The 15,979-nt window shown below is 37.5% G+C and overlaps 1 long non-coding RNA gene across 1 annotated transcript; it reads right to left on the bottom strand.

Moving 5' to 3' along the window:
• Positions 1-14,546: 14,546 nt before the first annotated feature.
• Positions 14,547-15,645, bottom strand: LOC149181378 (uncharacterized). Its single transcript, XR_016257539.1, has 3 exons — positions 15,509-15,645; positions 15,283-15,408; positions 14,547-15,039 (listed from the first exon to the last, which is right to left on the bottom strand). It is a non-coding gene; the product is annotated as an uncharacterized LOC149181378 (long non-coding RNA).
• Between the last annotated feature and the right edge of the window lie 334 nt (positions 15,646-15,979).

Below are 15,979 nucleotides of genomic sequence, written 5' to 3'. Positions count from 1 at the left end.
GAAACTGTGCATATACGGAAGATATGCGCATATATGGAAGATATGCGCATGTCTTCCGTATATCCCTAACTTTCTTGTATGTGCATATATTCCGTATATGCACGTCGTTCATGTATCTGCATCGCAGATGCGCAGATTCCGTATACAGGAATTGCGCATATACGGAAACTGTGCATATACGGAAGATGTGCGCATATATGAAAATTGGGCATATACGGAAGATATGTGCATGTCTTTCGTATATCCCTAACTTTCCTGTATGTGCATATCTTCCTTATATGCACGTCGTTCATGTATTTGCATCGCAGATGCGCAGATTCCATATACAGGAATTGCGCATATACGGAAACTGGGCATATACGGAAGATATACGCATATCTTCCGTATATGCCAGTTTCCGTATATGCGCAATTCTTGTATATGGAATCTGCGCATCTGCGATGCAAATACATGAACGACGTGCATATACGAAAGATATGCACATACAGGAAAGTTATGGATATACGAAAGACATGCACATATCTTCTGTATATGCCCAATTTCCATATATGCGCAATTCCTGTATATGGAATCTGCGCATCTGTGATGCAGATACATGAACGACGTGCATATACGGAAGATATGCACATACAGGAAAGTTAGGGATATACGGAAGACATGCGCATATCTTCCGTATATGCCCAATTTCCGTATATGCGCACATTTTCTATATATGCACAGTTTCCGTATATGCGCAATTCCTGTATACGGAAATTGTGCATATACGGAAGATATGCACATATACGGAAATTGGGCATATATGGAAGATATGCGCATATTTTCCGTATATGCCTAGTTTCCGTATATGCACAATTTCTGTATATGGAATCTGCGCATATACGATGCAGATACATGAACGACGTGCATATACGGAAGATATGCACATACAAAAAAGTTAGGGATATACAAAAGATATGCGCATATCTTCCGTATATGCGCAATTCCCGTATATGTGCATATATTCCGTATATGCCCAATTTTTGTATATGCGCACATCTTCCGTATATGCACAGTTTCCATATATGTGCAATTTCTGTATATGGAAATTGTACATATCTTCGTTTATGTATCTGCGCATATACGGAAACTGTGCATATATGGAAAATGTGCGCATATACGGAAATTTGGCATATACAGAAGATATGCGCATATCTTCCGTATATCCCTAACTTTCCTGTATGCGCATATCTCTCTCTCATACTCGGATGAATGTTGTAATGACATGACTGCAAGGTGAGCTGTGATGAGGCTGCCCCTTTGATGATGGTGTGAGGTTGGGTGCCTTTGTAGTATCTGTTGCCAAGGGGAAAAAATGAAACAGGGAATGTTAGGAAGGGAGTGATGAAATGGGAATAGGAGTTATAGGGAGAAATTTGTTAGGGATGTGGGAGGAGTTGGGATTTTTGATAGGATAGGGTAGGGTAGGGTTTGGGTTAAAAAACTAAACCAACATAGATCTATCTTAAGTCTATATCTATGAAGCACCAAAGATGGATCAAATTTATTAAAGTGTAATTTTTTTAATCTTTTAATATTAAGGAATTAATACATGGCATAAAATTAATGATAAAAAAAAATTATATCTTAATAAATTTGAATTTCATATGGATTGGGGTTTAAGATGGACATGATAATAATGTGTATACACGTCAAATATCTCTCTATTTTTCCTCTTCTCACGTCACATATTTTCCTCTTCTCACTTTCTCCTCTTTCTCCACTCATGCACCCGCGAACCCTTGTGCCCACGTCTCTTTGTCTCACATATCCTTCTTCTTACCTCTCTCAACTTTTCCACTCATGTCCATCCACTTTCTCTCTTCGTTCACCTCCTCTACCAAGCCCTTAAACATAAGTTATCCTTCTACCCCTCACCTACACCTTCTCCTAAGAAACAACATTTTTCATTCCCCTCTTCCTTACCCTTACCTCCTCACCTCTCCTCCAACTTCTGATTCATCCTATCTCTCCCTTTCCATTGGCTCCTCCCTCCTTCCTTCATCCACACCACCCCCCCTCCCCTACCCATCTATCCTTCACCTATTTTCATCTCCTTCCCCTTTTCCCCTCTCACTACACCTCATGATGTTGTCGTAGACTAGTCTCGCCTATCTACCTCTTTTCTCCCCCATCATGCTTTGCATCTCATTCCCATTGACATTTCTTTTGTTATCACCTCCTATCCTCACCCTTCTACGTATTTTCCCTCGTTTCCTCCATTCCCATGAATCCGCCTCCCTTACCCATCAATCCTTTACCTCTTCTCAAGTCCTTAGTCCATTACATCTCACCTCCCTCTTTCCCTCCCTCACCTCCTCCCCACAAATGACTTATTAAGGGAATTATTTTCCTCTAATTGGGTATATAGGTATTTATAACTATTTTTAGCAGTAGGTATGGGTCTTCATGCCTTATACATGGTTGTGGGTGGAATGAAGAATGCTAGGCACTATTCACGGAGAAATGGTTGTGGGTTGGTTGTATTTTGTGTGCAAAGAAATGGAGAGAAGGAGATTCATCAAGGTATTCACGGAAGCAATGAAGGTGTTTTCTTATTCTATGCATTCCTTCAATGGGAATATTTTGTTGTGTCATGATCCTAGGTTCAGTTCTTGAGAGATAGCATTCATGTTTCTTGAACATGACAGAAGGAGAGTGGCCTTCATGCTTACACCACGTCGTTCATGTATCTGCATCGTATATGCACAAAAAAAAAGAAGATAGCTAACTTTCCTATCCTTCTTGAAATTAATTTTATAACCCATGATGTTTTAGTTCGACTACCCAACATCCAACGAAGTTACGAAAAGGATAGGGAAGGAGGTACCATGTTACCCTAAGCATGGGTTGTGTACCCTGTAGCAAGTCCTGTTTGACTCCACAGTCTAAGGAGGGACCTTGGAGCTCTCATGCAAAGAAAATGGTCATGAAAAAAGAAGGGAAAATATTCACTAGAGATACATTGTGTGCGAATTATGAACCATCACATGCTATAGAGTGATAACAACTTGTGAACCCACAAATAGTAGTTCGGCGTTTGAATACTAAACTACAGGACTTGTGGAAGAGTGACCTGAACAAAGGGAGAAAAACAATCCCTTAGGTCATGACAAGCCTATGAGGGAGTCCATGTTTAAAATATGTTAGTGGTGGAAACTAGGGAGGGATCCATCAAAATGAGTCAATTAGACCAAGAGGAAATCAATTGTTTGGTTGTATTTTGTGTGCAAAGAAATGGAGAGAAGGAGATTCATCAAGGTATTCACGGAAGCAATGAAGGTGTTTTCTTATTCTATGCATTCCTTCAATGGGAATATTTTGTTGTGTCATGATCCTAGGTTCAGTTCTTGAGAGGTAGCATTCATGTTTCTTGAACATGACGGAAGGAGAGTGGCCTTCATGCTTACACCACGTCGTTCATGTATCTGCATCGTATATGCGCAAATTCCATCTACAGAAATTGCGCATATACGGAAATTGTGCATATACGGAAGATATCTTCCGTATATGCGCAATTTCCGTATATGCATAATTTCTGTAATAGAATTTGCACATATACGATGTAGATACATGAACGACGTGCATATACGGAAGATATGCACATATAGGAAAGTTAGGGATATACGGAAAATATGCGCATATATTCCGATATACAATTTCCGTATATGGAATTTGTACATATCTTCTTTCATGTATCTACATTGTATATGCCAAATTCCATATACAGAAATTGTGCATATACGGAAATTCTGCATATACGGACGATATGCGCATATACGGAAGATATGTGCATATCTTCCGTATATCCCTAACTTTCCTGTATGTGCATATTTTCCGTATATGCACGTCGTTCATGTATTCTTCATGCTCGGTGTGTATGCATTCCAAACTTTTGAAAAAATAATAAATCCACATTAATTGCATGCTCCTGAGTGCAAGTTACTAGGTTGTTACACTACACAACCCTAATTTCTATTTCCAATGAACTTAGACAACTTATGAGAGTATAAACAAGGTTTATGTGATGGAGAAGGGGGAATTGACCATTTTTGTACCTTTATTTTGGAGCATTATATTGAAAATTTAACCTTGGATTTTATGGTTCTCTTCTGCACAAACCTTTGTTTATAAAGTTGACTCTCTTACTCAAATTTGATATGTAATCCCTTATTGGTTTTCCTTTTCACATATAATGAGGAGTTGTAATTAAAGTTGAAGTCTATAAGTGGTCTAGGTTAGGAGGAACACAACCTTTGTTGATGAAGGCATTGGAATTATATCAAGTATTGCCCACACACATTAACACACGTGCACACACACACACACATGAAGCGATCTCTTCTCTCCCAAAAGAAACTATGTTGTAATTCATTTAATTATTAATTACATGATTTAGAAGAGAAATTAATTACTTGATATTAATTAATATTAGTTAGTTACAAGTGTTCGTGTTTTAATATCATTAATAATTTATATTGTAAATGGTTTGAGCAATGTCATGTGATGATTTTGAGCATATCTCTATAGAAGTTTGGAGCATGCAAGACTTTATCTATACACTTACAAATCCAACCAAGGGACCAACTAATTGGTGAAAGGTATTCTTCCCTGTCCATTATTTATATCTTTGGCATAATAACTTAATCTTAAAAGTTGAGTAATGAGTCTTCTTATTTTCTTTGTCATTAACTTGACCCTGATAAACTAGGGATCATTCTCTGTCAACCACCCCGGATATTCCCAAGAAAAGTTTCTTTGTATTTTGATTTGTATTGTATATATATATATATATATATATATATGCTAACTTTCATTTTAATGTTGTTTGTTAGTTCTTCAATGTATCTATGTGAATGAGAAGCACCATTAATGACACACTTAGCCATCCATAGTAACACTAAAGGAGGTGCTACTATTACATGACAATGCATTACATGACTTACAAAAAGAAAAAAATGGGATGGTGGTGTGTTTCTCTAGTAAAGTAGCAACACCTACTGTGTTATACCCTAATTATCCCATGTCCATCAATATGCACTTCTCATTCACTTATTGTAGTTACCAAAGATGTGTGATACACATTATCATATGGGAGTAATGCAATAAGTGCTCCCATACATTTGTTAATGTACCAAAGAGCATAGTAAATTTATGCACATTTCATATATGACTATTTGATGCACTTCAAACAATAGTGAGTTTTGTTAATTGATGTGACCTGTGTACATGCTTAGAGTTAGCATGGTTTGAATTCCAAGGTGACACTATTAAGAACTTTTTAAAAGAAAAAGAAAGAAAATAGAAATGTAGGCTAATTTTAAATGTTTAGCTAGTTAAAACAACTATCAATATATGGTATCTATGTAGATGAAAACTATAGATTTATATGTTTGCCAAATTTCTAAAAGTAAATCAAATATATTATGGAATATAAGGAATAATGAAATATAACAATTCAATAACACAAGACAAAGAAGTGCTCATACTAGAATATAAAGCATCGGTGCTTGTATGTGTGTGGTGCATTATATACAATTTAAAATGAAAAGTTCAATGCGATATATCTTTTTAAACCCTACCATGGTGCCCCACTTATTATATTGAAGGTACAATAAATATTATTTTATAAAATAACTTAACCTACCTTAGTGCACATAGGAGGGAAATACATGGCTATGATGGTATCTTTCATATATAACATTGGCCAAATTTTTTGAAACCTTTACAACATACCATAGATCAATCTACATTAATATAACTCTATTTAACACATTGAAAATAATTTATTAAAAAAAATTGTTGCTATCAACATGAATAAGCACTAACAAAAATATATTTAGTAAAACTTTAACCTAAATTTATTTATTAAAAATATAATATAAATAAACTAATTTTATTAAAACATTTTACAAATTAATATTTAATATTTTTTGAATAAATTATCTATTAAATTTGAAACAAAACATTATTTAAATCTAAATTGAAATTGTTGTAAACTTACATTTTAATAATAAGTAAGTTTTCACAATTATCAAATTTACCTTAATCTTAGCTAAAGTATTTGATTTCAATTTTGTTAAAATTGGTGAAAAGTGCATATGTAAATAAATGACAGATACACAAAATGCTTTAGATAATTGTTATTATTATAATATACGGAATCAAATATACATGAGTTTGGATTGTATTAAAGTTCATTATCGCCCTTACATCGAGGTGTCAATGTACCAAAGAGCATAGTAAATTTATGCACATTTCATATATTTAGGTGTCAATGTACCAAAGAGCATAGTTGATATTAACATGAATAAGCACTAACAAAAATATATTTAGTAAAACTTTAACCTAAATTTATTTATTAAAAATATAATATAAATAAACTAATTTTATTAAAACATTTTACAAATTAATATTTAATATTTTTTAATAAATTATCTATTAAATTTGAAACAAAAAATTATTTAAATCTAAATTGAAATTGTTGTAAACTTACATTTTAATAATAATTAAGTTTTCACAATTATCAAATTTACCTTAATCTTAACTAAAGTATTTGATTTCAATTTTGTTAAAATTGGTGAAAAGTGCATATGTAAATAAATGACAGATACACAATGCTTTAGATAATTGTTATTATTATAATATACGGAATCAAATATACATGAGTTTGGATTGTATTAAAGTTCATTATCGCCCTTACATCGAGGTGTTAATGTACCAAAGAGCATAGTAAATTTATGCACATTTCATATATGACTATTTGATGCACTTCAAATGATAGTGGGTTTTAGTTACTCTGCGCGCTGCTCTGCTTGACCTAGCCGCGCGCCCTCCTCCCCGAGCTGCCTCCTGCGGCCACCCCGCCTGGCAGCCCCCTGCTGCTGGGCTCGTCTGGCCCTGCCCCCCCCCCCTGAGATCCCTCCTCGCACCAGCCTGACCTCCTTGCTGTGCGTTCTGTGCAGTAGCGACTGGGCATGGCTCCCCCTGGGGGCCCTGATCCTCTGGAACCTCCTCTGGCCCCTCCCCCGGAAGTAACAGCATTCAAAGCAATGATTGCTTCGAGCGGCAAGAGAGCGCCCTCTGTCAACCAGCAGAAGTTCGTCAAGAAGCTGGACTCCATCCCCTCGGTAGCACTCCCTGAAGAAGAAACCTGCAAAGCAGCCTTGAACCTTGCTGAGAGAGGCCTCATAGGACAGTTCACGGGCCTCTGGCCATCGCCCAAGTCAGTGGAGGACTGGACACAAAGGAACTGGAAGCCGTTAATCAAAGAAGGCATAAAAAGCTACTTCGTAGGCAAAGGTTTTTTCATCTTTGTTTTTGAAAGTGCAGAGGACAGAAGCCTAATCTTCAGAAACGGACCTTATTTTATGGGCCCCCAAGGTCTATACTGAAATAAATGGTCACCAGACTTCGATCCAACCCAGGATGTCCCTTCAGCTGTACCGGTGTGGGTGCAGCTACCTCACCTTCCCTTACACTGTTGGAACCAGAAGTCACTCCAGATCATCGGCAATGGACTAGGGAAATACATAGACCAGGCGGCAAGGAAAGACCAATACTCATGTGCACGTATCTGTGTCGAAGTCGATCTGGAAGAGGGCTTGCCGGAAGCCATAAAACTCACAGTCGCAGGCTGGACGCATATCCAAGAGCTGGACTATGAACAACTGCCATTTAAATGCAGACACTGCCATGAATACGGGCATTTCGCCAAACATTGTAAGAAGAAGTCTGAAGAGCAATCAGACAAACAGAATGGCGAGCAATGGATCCAAGTACAAAAACCCACTAATCAGAAGAAAGGAAACGAGAAAGGCACCCAGAAAGAGACTCCAAGCAGCTCCAACCCCACTCAAGAAAAGAACTTAAATGACAAAGGAAAGATCCAGAACAAGACAGTCACAGCAACCCCAGAAAATGTGGACCAGATCGACCCTCCCAGCAACAACACAGAAGATGCAGAAACGGAACACATGGAAGCCCCCCAAAGAAGCCCCTCCAACCCTTCATACGCAGAAGTAGCAAGGAAAAAACCAGCCGAAAGCTCTGATTCCTCGGATGAGGAAACCTTCAAGCAACCTACAAGAAAAGTCGGAAGGAAATCTCGCAGAGAAGCAAGGGAAGAGGAGGCGGAAAGGCTCAAAACTCAAGGGAGCCAGCCTACAATAGAAATGTCAATCGGGAGAAACCACAGGAACAGGCCCCCAAAGGGGGGATCCCACCCCACCCCTGGTAAATAATGCGCCTCATCTCTTGGAACTGTAGAGGTCTGGGAAACCCCTCGAAAGCAGAAGCGGTCAAGGATCTACTTAAAATAGAACCCTCAGACATTCTAATGCTCCAAGAGACCAAAATAGAGGGGAAAGCCCTGCTAGACATCAGCAAGAAGAAATGGAAGAAAAGCACAGGAATAGCAGTAAGCGCAAGAGGATCATCTGGAGGGCTGGCAACTCTCTGGACAGAAGACCTCTTCCAGCTGAACAAATACCATGAGACCCAGCATTGGATCTACACGGAACTTACGCACTGCACAAGTAAGTTAACCTTCTCTCTTTTCAACCTCTATGTACCTGTTTTGTACTCAGAAAAAAGGGACTGCTGGAAATCTCTCACCGAATTCCTTGAGCAGCACTCTCCCAATAACATTATTCTTGCTGGGGATCTAAATATAGTTTTAACAGCAAAAGAAAAAAAGGGAGGCACTAACAACAGAGACCCCATGCTCCCCATAGTGGAAGACCTCACCCAGCAGTGGGATCTCCTTGATTTCGCTCCGGTCAAAGGGTCCTTCACTTGGTCCAACAACAGAGTTGGTGAGGATCATATCGCTGCTCGACTGGATCGTTTTCTAGTCCAAGGCACTCTGATGATGCATAAGAAGATAATCACCACCAAAATATTGCCCAAGCTGACTTCAGATCATAAGCCCATCCAGCTAATCCTGGAAGAAGAAGAAAACCTCGGCCCAATCCCCTTTCGATTCAACTCTCTTTGGATAGAAAGGGAAGGCTTTATAGAAACAGTGAAAACCGCATGGGCAAAACCTGTCACAGGATCCTCCAGCTATGTATGGGAACAAAAGCTCAAAGCCACAAAGCAAGCCTTGAAGGATTGGATTAAAAAACCTGTCCCAAATCCAACCAATGAGAGAAAAGAAAATGTACAGCTCTTGGAGGCCCTGCAAGCAGAAATGGAAGAAGGAGAAATAACCCCAATGCTCCTTGACAAAGAAGTCAAAAATCAATGCTCAACATATCGATCTTTCCGGAGGGAGGAAGAATACTGGCGAACTAAGTCCCGAAGTTTGTGGCTGAAAGCAGGCGACCGGAACACCACGTTCTTTCACCGCCAATATCGAGCAAGACTCTCTAGAAACCATATCTCTGAAATAACAACTACTGAGGGGCAGATCTGCAAAGGGTTCAGTCAGATAAAAGAAGCAGTCGTTGACCATTTCAGACAGCTCTACGCTGCAGACAATCACACAAATGAGGAGGAAACAGCTGACCTCCTTTCCAACATCCCTCACCTGGTCAGCCCTGAAGACAACTTCGCCCTTATCAGCCCCATCACCGAAGAAGAAGTCAGCAATGTCATCTGGTCTATGGATCCGGACAAGGCCCCGGGGCCAGACGGATTCACCACCCACTTTTACAAGTGCTGCTGGGACATTATTAAAATCGATCTGCTAAAAATGGTGAAAGGTTTCATGGGAAAAGCCAAGGTAGGGGGAGGAACCAACTCCACTTACCTCGCCCTCATCCCTAAAGAAACCAACCCAGAAACTTTCTCCAGATTCAGGCCAATTTCGCTTTGTAATGTCTCATACAAAATTCTGGCGAAGCTGCTAGCCAACAGGATCAAGCCACTGCTTAACAAGCTGATATCTAACAATCAAGGTGGCTTTGTAGAAGGCAGGCACATTTTAGACAATGTCATCCAGGTGCAGGAGATTATCCACTCAAGCAACCAGCGCAAAGAAAAAGGCATGCTGATAAAACTGGACATGGCCAATGCCTTTGACCGTGTCAACCGTCCCTTCCTCTATAAAGTCCTCCTCTCCTTCGGCTTCTCCCCGCACTTTGTCAATCTTATCTCTGCTTGTACCCACAACCCCTGGATAGCCCCTCTAGTTAATGGCCGTCCCTCCTCCTTTTTTCAAGCCCAGAGAGGCCTCAGGCAAGGATGCCCGCTCTCTCCCTTTCTTTACATCCTGCTGGCAGACTCCCTCAGTAGAAAGCTTGCTGCAGAAAAGGCCTCAGGCTCCCTCCCTGGCCTCAAACCCTCTCTATCCTCCCCTGCCCTTAACCATGCTCTTTTCGCGGATGACTCCCTCCTCCTGGGAGGAGCCACAGTCAGAATAGCCAAATCCTTTGATTCTGTTCTCAATTGCTATTGCAGGGTCTCGGGTGCTTCTATCAACAGGAATAAAAGTGAGGTCTACGGATGGAACATTGGGCAGCAGGAACTCTCAAGCATCTCCAACATGTTAGGCTTCAAAGGCCACGCTCAATGGGAAAAGTTCAATTACCTTGGCCTCCCCATTACAAATGGTGTCAACAAGAGGTCGTTGTGGACTGGAATCATCAACAAAATAAAAACTAAAATCACAGGATGGGGAGGACACTGGCTCACAAAAGCAGGCAAACTCATCCTGATTAAGACCGTCCTATCGGCACTCCCTATCTATCAAGCAGCCTTCCTCCTCGCTCCCAAAAGCGTAACAGATCAAATCTCCAAAATCATCAGGGAATTCCTCTGGAAGGGTGGGAAAGGAAATCAAAACAAGCTCCATTTAGTGAAATGGGACGTGGTCAAGCGGCCATTCTCTGAAGGAGGCCTCCAGATTCGCGACCCAGCTTCAGCGAACTTGGCATTGGGAGGCAAGATAATTTGGAAACTCTTCAAAGAGCCCAATCATCCCGTCAGCGACACTCTGAAAACTAAATACGCGCACAACATCCATCTCAGAAACATTCAGACAGCGCATCCAAATCAATGCTCCCAGGTATGGAAACTCTGCAACAAAACTATGACTTTCTTCATGCGCAGTGTGTACAGGATCCCAGGAAGCGGTAAACACACGAATCTGTGGCAAGACAGAATCATGAATCGTGAGCCCCTTGCGGAAAATGCCGAAATCTCAGAGTTAAAAAACTGGCTAGAACGCGCAGGTGTAAAAAGTCTCTACGAATTGTCAAATTGGGACTGTCATGATAATTGGAAAAGTTGGGATTTCTTTGGGATTCCTGAGCGCTTAAATCAGCAGAAAAGTGTCTTAGAAGACCTGTTAGAAGACGCAGCCCCAGTGAACAGAAAGCTAAAAGATAGCTGGGGATGGGGGCGCTCAGGTAATTACACAACAGCCGCAGCCTACAGTTCCCTTCAAACCAATAGAAACAGCAGTAAACCGCCAGAATTTTGGAAGAAAGTATGGGAACCATTAGCTCTCCCCAAAGTTAACTTTTTCTTCTGGACGCTGGTCCATAACAAGTTGCTAACTGGAGACAATTTGATGAAGAAAAGCATAGCAGGGCCGCATAGATGCGAGCTGTGCAGAAGGAGCTCAGAAACAGCCCAACATCTCTTTATGGAATGCCAATTTGCCAAAGAAGTTTGGGGTCTCATTCTTCAAGAGATGCATACCCCAACCCCCTCTTATAACTCTGTTGCTGACCTTTTCGACTCATGGGAGCAAAGCTACCCCAGCAAAATTCCAAGCAAGTCCATCTGGAGAAAAGTCTGGAATGCTATCCCCAAGTTTGTTTGCTGGCAGATCTGGCTGACCCGAAACGACTTGACATTCAATGGCAAGCAGCAAACTCCTCTCAAGGCAGTGGCAAAGGCCAAATCCCTCCTACTTGAAGCAGTCCAACAGCAACACTTTCCAGAAGACTCCTTGCTCCTCCCTGAAGAAGAGAGGTGGCTGGGCCCCCTATCCCCTCAACCTTGGAAACAGATAGCAGCTCGACATTCAGTGAATCCGGATTGGCGCAGAAGGGACTCTGAATCTAACTTTCATGAATGGTGGCGGCAACAAAAAATAACCACGATTTTTTTTTATGGAGCCTCCAAAGGCAACCCCGGGACAGCAGGAGCCGGAGGGGTCATCTATGCCCCGGATGGCACTAAAAGGGACAGCTTTAGCTGGGGTATCGGGCAGAAAACCAACAATCAGGCAGAGATCCAAGCCCTCCTGACAGCTTGTCAAATAGCTAGAGACAGAGGCGACAAAGAAATCCAAGCATTTGGAGACTCAGAGATCTTAATAAAGAATTTAAATACAGGCAACCTGTTCAACAACGCTGGCCTCAATAAATCTCTAAACAGACTAAAGAGCGTCCTGCTCGACTTTGCCTCTTACAAATTCTTTCACATTCTCAGAAGCCTGAACAGTGAAGCAGACTTGATGGCAAACAAAGGCTGCAAGCTGGGGAAAGGACAACTCCTCATAAATGGCGAAAGCTCTTATCATCCCTGTAACCCATGAGGTCCTGATTGTAGAATCAGCATAAGAAACAAAAATGGATGCAATGTAAAAATGGTTGCGCTGGCGTGAGCCCAATCTATTTCTCATACTAATAAAACATACCCGTTTTGGTGAAAAAAAAAATGATAGTGGGTTTTGTTAATTGATGTGACCTATGTACATGCTTAGAGTTAGCATGGTTTGAATTCCAAGGTGACACTATTAAGAACTTTTTAAAAGAAAATAGAAATGTAGGCTAATTTTAAATGTCATATATGTACCAAAGAGCATAGTTGATATTAACATGAATAAGCACTAACAAAAATATATTTAGTAAAACTTTAACCTAAATTTATTTATTGAAAATATAATATAAATAAACTAATTTTATTAAAACATTTTACAAATTAATATTTAATATTTTTTGAATAAATTATCTATTAAATTTGAAACAAAACATTATTTAAATCTAAATTGAAATTGTTGTAAACTTACATTTTAATAATAATTAAGTTTTCACAATTATCAAATTTACCTTAATCTTAACTAAAGTATTTGATTTCAATTTTGTTAAAATTGGTGAAAAGTGCTTATGTAAATAAATGACAGATACACAAAATGCTTTAGATATTTGTTATTATTATAATATACAGAATCAAATATACATGAGTTTGGATTGTATTAAAGTTCATTATCGCCCTTACATCGAGGTGTTAATAGTAAATTTATGCACATTTCATATATGACTATTTAATGCACTTCAAATGACAGTGGGTTTTGTTAATTGATGTGACCTGTGTACATGCTTAGAGTTAGCATGGTTTGAATTCCAAGGTGACACTATTAAGAACTTTTTAAAAGAAAAAGAAAGAAAATAGAAATGTAGGCTAATTTTAAATGTCATATATGTACCAAAGAGCATAGTTGATATTAACATGAATAAGCACTAACAAAAATATATTTAGTAAAACTTTAACCTAAATTTATTTATTGAAAATATAATATAAATAAACTAATTTTATTAAAACATTTTACAAATTAATATTTAATATTTTTTGAATAAATTATCTATTAAATTTGAAACAAAACATTATTTAAATCTAAATTGAAATTGTTGTAAACTTACATTTTAATAATAATTAAGTTTTCACAATTATCAAATTTACCTTAATCTTAGCTAAAGTATTTGATTTCAATTTTGTTAAAATTGGTGAAAAGTGCATATGTAAATAAATGACAGATACACAAAATGCTTTAGATAATTGTTATTATTATAATATACGGAATCGAATACACGAGTTTGGATTGTATTAAAGTTCATTATTGCCCTTACATCGAGGTGTTAATGTACCAAAGAGCATAGTAAATTTATGCACATTTCATATATGACTATTTGATGCACTTCAAATGATAGTGGGTTTTGTTAATTGATGTGACATGTGTACATGCTTAGAGTTAGCATGGTTTGAATTCCAAGGTGACACTATTAAGAACTTTTTAAAAGAAAAAGAAAGAAAATAGAAATGTAGGCTAATTTTAAATGTCATATATGTACCAAAGAGCATAGTTGATATTAACATGAATAAGCACTAACAAAAATATATTTAGTAAAACTTTAACCTAAATTTATTTATTAAAAATATAATATAAATAAACTAATTTTATTAAAACATTTTACAAATTAAAATTTAATATTTTTTGAATAAATTATCTATTAAATTTGAAACAAAACATTTTATAAATCTAAATTGAAATTGTTGTAAACTTACATTTTAATAATAATTAAGTTTTCAAAATTATCAAATTTACCTTAATCTTAACTAAAGTATTTGATTTCAATTTTGTTAAAATTGGTGAAAAGTGCATATGTAAATAAATGACAGATACACAAAATGCTTTAGATAATTCTTATTATTATAATATACGGAATCGAATATACATGAGTTTGGATTGTATTAAAGTTCATTTTCGCCCTTACATCGAGGTGTCAATGTACCAAAGAGCATAGTAAATTTATGCACATTTCATATATTTAGGTGTCAATGTACCAAAGAGCATAGTTGATATTAACATGAATAACAGATGACTCAACTAGACAAAATCAACTATAACAGATAGTTGATAGTGGTATGACTCAACATAACAGATGCCTTCAACTAGACAAAATCAGAATATCTTAAAATACTTATGTACAATGGATAAAAGCTCTATGTGTATTGTTGTACCTTATTGTGAAGTAAAACTGTGATCAGCAATCTAATAAAAGAAAGTTAATATATTGAAACTTTCCTTGCAGCCCCTTTATAGACAAAACAATGGCTAAAGTTATATTATTGTAGCCTAAGTCATTTAAACTTGCTGGAATGTTTAGCCTTCAAAGTAGCAAACCTAGTGGGTTTAGTGAGAGCAATGGTAGTTGAGCATATATGCTCTATGTATTGTTTGCGTGACTTGAACCCACGTGCTTTCAAGTCCTTTGGCGTGATTTTGGTCCTTTTAACCATAGCATCAACATTTATCTTTTTTGTTTTCTGTGGAAATTAAAACATTATCAATAAATATCAAAATCCACACAGATATAATGAAAATATGCGGACCATGTAACAAATATGAAAAGACAATTCATTGACTAGCTATCAATAAATATCAAAATCTATATAGATATAATGAGAATATGGTGAACATGTAACGAATATGAAAAGAAAATGCATTAACTAGTCATAAAAAAATATGTCAATGTTATTATGAGCTAAGATATGTAGTATATAACTTACCTCTCTTAATTTATCTTGAAGTCTAGGTGAATGCCGCAATGGTTGAGGAGAATGTGATTTTTGCTGAGTATCATGTCCACCATCATACATGTGCAAAGGTGTTTTAGGAGATGTATATTCATTACTCTAAACATTAGATTATACATAGATATAAGTATGTGACTCAAATAGAATTAAATGTAAAAATATGATAAAATTATAAGAGTATAAATAAATATAATCTTACCTTGCATTGTGACATTGGACGTGAAGATGGTTGTAGCATTTGAACCATTTCATTTCCATTTTTCTTAAGGCTTCGACAAGGGGTTTTCATTGATTGTGATGGTTCCAAAGGGAACACCTGCACCATAAATAACAAATAACACACACATACATAATCAAAAAAAATCAAGGATAACGATATATAATACAGAACATCCATTTCTCATCCCATCATTATGGTAAAACATAACAATTTATATATTAATGTTTTTAGTGGAATAGGTTATATGGATTAAAAATTTACTCGCCCAGTAACCCCTTGAAAACCTTGAAATCTAGGTGAGCGTCGTAATAGTTGGTGGCTTGAATTTGGGGAATTGTTGATTAGGCTATGCATATCAATAACAATGAGAAATTAGTATACAATTATAATAAATATAAATATTATTTAATGTTAAAATGTCTAAAAAATTAATATATGCAAAAAAATGGA

This window comes from Pinus tabuliformis, chromosome 3_2 (genome assembly GCF_031772625.1).
Source record: "Pinus tabuliformis cultivar Carrire ecotype Pingquan chromosome 3_2, CPIR1, whole genome shotgun sequence".
NCBI classification, from domain to species: Eukaryota; Viridiplantae; Streptophyta; class Pinopsida; order Pinales; family Pinaceae; genus Pinus; species Pinus tabuliformis.
The sequence above is the reverse complement of the archived record's forward strand: the minus strand, read 5'-3'. Positions and strand labels throughout refer to the sequence as shown.